Raw genomic sequence first — 3,234 nt, forward strand, 5'->3', positions numbered from 1 at the left:
CTGCCTCGGCTTCCCAAAGTGCTGGGATTACAGCCACTGTGCCCAGCAGCGGTGTCCTTCTTATGTTGCTTACTCCCTGTCATGAGCACCTTTGCTGAAATACTTGACGTGGCCCAAGTTCTGCTGGAGGTCTCTGGGAGTGGAAAGAGGTCAATCGCTTGACCAGGCCATCATCTTGCTCCTTACTCACAAAGTTACGGTCAGAGAGTTGGGCAGCAACTGTGCCCAAACCCAGGCCCAGAAGGCACAGCAAGGCCCAACTTTCCCAGTTGATAATGGTGGCCAAACAGGAAATGAGCTTAGCCTGGCCCATCGGGTTTTCCAGGGGGCTATGCTGGTGCCCAGGCTTGTCACTTACCTTTCTGAGTGCTTGGACACCATGTATCCAGACTTGATAACCAGGCCTGGGGTCTGCCATTTTGAGGCATTGTCATGCAGCCAGTTTCCACTCTCTACCTGCCTGGAACTCTCCAGGCTGTCCAGGTCTGTCCTCCATGGTCACTGATAGGACGGCATCTGCTCGTTTTCCCAGTTCTCTGGGTTATTTTGCTTGCCTGGGCCAGGGAGCAGAATAAACTGTGGCCAGAGGAAAGGGCCTAGGTGCCAGGTCCCAGAGGAAGGATTGGGTGTGGAATGCCTGACACAATAACTATCATCACAGAGCTGGGAGGCCCAGGAGGCACCAGCTGGCTCCTGCTTCTCTGTCCTCTGGCAGCCGAGGTCAGCATCTCTAAATTGCTAGTTATTTCTTTCTTCAATTAAGGACAATTCTTCTGACACAGGAAGTTAACTCCCACCAGTTAATCTAATGGCCTTGAGTCCTGAAGTGTTTGCTCAGTCTGAAGGCAGGGCCGGAACTTCCTTGGCAGCTGGTAGCAGCCAGTGCATTCAGGAGCTGCCCTGGGGCCCAGGGTCCCACAGTCCTTTGCACAGGGGCTGGAGTGAAGGTGTAAAGAGGGGAAACCATGGATCCATTCTGAAGTCTGGGTTCTCATGTCGCAGAGCTGGCCCACTGTCTTCCCATCTGAGAAACGGGTTAGGAGGGTGGTCTGGAGAGATGATTTCTGAAATTCTCATCAACTTAACACCTTCCCTTAACTGCTCCACCCACTCCTTTCAAGACAATGAGTTTAGGGTTTGTGGTATCGGGACTGAAAGGTGGGGGAAGGATGCCTCACCTTGGGAACATCATCTGTCAGCAGATATGTTCGCCCGTGTCTACGTGTGTGCACACACACACCCATGCATGCACACACGCAGACACACACACACACCCACACATACAAGCATGTACAAGGCTGTGTCCTCTAATGAATTGTGGTCACTATTGCTACTGTGAGCCCAGAGCCGGGGAAGGTGTTCAGGCCCAGACATGACCTCTTCGTGGTAGGTTTATTGTTTCTTCTGCAGTCAGTGGTCTGTCTCCCCATGACCACGCACACACCCACAGACCAGGTGGCCAAACCTGGGTATCAACCAGGCTGTCAGTCCTCTGAAGCTCCCCCCACAGCAGGGGAGGGTGAGGACAGTAAGGACAAGTGTGCAGGCCTGAGATATAACGCCACATGGCCATGAGTGCCTACCTTTCTCAGCCTCCGTTTCCTTGCGTGTAAACTGGGGATAATATAAGACACTTCAGAGGTCATGAGGGTTAGATGACAGGATATGTAGAAAGCCCTGAGCATAATGCCTGTCCAGTCAATATTCATGGCTATTCCCATCCCCACACCATCCTAGTCGTGGGAAGGGCTGCAGGGGTCCACTCCTGCTCTCCCAATTGGTGACCAATGGCAAGCACTGGTGAGCAGCTCTGGAGTCATGAGCTCTGGCTTCTGAAATTCTGTCTACTGGAGTTGGTGCTGGTATGTGGTCCTGGGATGCTGGGCTCTTGGGACTGAGGGGTTTCCTGAGAGGTAAGGCTTCCAGTACTAAATCTAGGAGAGAGACTGGCAAGTCAGGATGGTTGCTCTCCCTAGGTGAAGCCACACTAAGGAGTTTGGACAGAGGGCTCTGAGAAGCCTTGGCTGTGTTGGGTGAGGTGTCAGAGGGCAGAGCAGAACCCAGGGTAGGTCACACAGGATGGAGATTCAGCTCAAGTGAGGAAGAACGTTCTCACAGCTAGCACTGTACTAAGAAGAAAGAACTCTAGTCTGAGAGAGTTCTGTCCTTGGATGTCACCAACCAGGAACTGAAAGGCTGCTTAGTGGGAATTCTGTGCATGGAGTCAAAGCCCCACAAGAGACGCTGGATTATGTCTCCACGGAGGCCTCCTTTAGCCTCATGTGTGCCCTGTTCCCATAGGGTCCCTGTTATGAGACCCTGGAGTCAGGACCATAGCCAGCCCAGAGGAAGAGTTCCCTGATGAACCTTTTCTCGGGTTGGTGGGGTATGTGGCTGCAGATGGTACCTGAGCTTCAGCCTCACCAGTTCCTGGGAGTAAGGCAGGACATCTCAGTGGAGCACTCAGTGAGGGCTGGAAGTCATCTGAGCAGCCACCCCCCACCCCTGTCCAGCAGCAGGGGGGCAGGCAGCTGGTTTTGGGAATATTGGGAGCTGTGCAAGGCTAATCAGACATCTGTTGGGCCCACAGACCTGGCCCCATCCTGAGCCAGGGAGAGGCCTGCTCTCCCCCAGGGCCTTCCACCGGGTTCCCTACCTCCTAGGCACCACGCACACAATGATTGGCCATGCCCTGCCCTCTGCGGGGGCTGGACTGTGGATCCTGGCTGCCAGCAAGCAGAAGTCATAACCTAAATCTCCCCAGCCCCATGAGGCCTGTTCACCAGAATGTCTGCATCCCAGATTTGGGACCTGGACTGCTCCTGGCCAGCCCACCGGGGTCCACAAACCCTGGCCCAGCCTGGAATCCCAGGTGGGATTAGCAGGGTTTTACGTGTTCCTTTAAAGTAAGGAGAATTCCTTCTCTTCCGAGGCTGTCAGACCCTAGAAGTGATCCAGAAGCCCTGGAGTGGGACTGATGGAGGGGTCCCTCTCTCGTCTCTGATCCCAGAGCGACTTCCCTGTGTCCCTGTGCTTCCTCTGTCACTCTCTCCCGGGGCCAGGCGCCGGGTCTCCAGGCTCTGAATTTCTCTCCTCTCCCGCCCGGGTGCTTCGGCCCTGGGGGTCTCCCCGGCTCCGTGTCCCGGTGTCTCTGCGCGCCGGTCTCCCAGTCCACGTCCCCATCTCCGTCTGGACCGCAGCGTCTCGGGCTCGCTCTCCGCGTCTCTGCGGCGG

The sequence above is a fragment of the Carlito syrichta genome, unplaced genomic scaffold, assembly GCF_000164805.1.
Source record: "Carlito syrichta isolate Samal-C Ts95f unplaced genomic scaffold, Tarsius_syrichta-2.0.1 Scaffold138808, whole genome shotgun sequence".
In the NCBI taxonomy this organism is placed as follows: domain Eukaryota; kingdom Metazoa; phylum Chordata; class Mammalia; order Primates; family Tarsiidae; genus Carlito; species Carlito syrichta.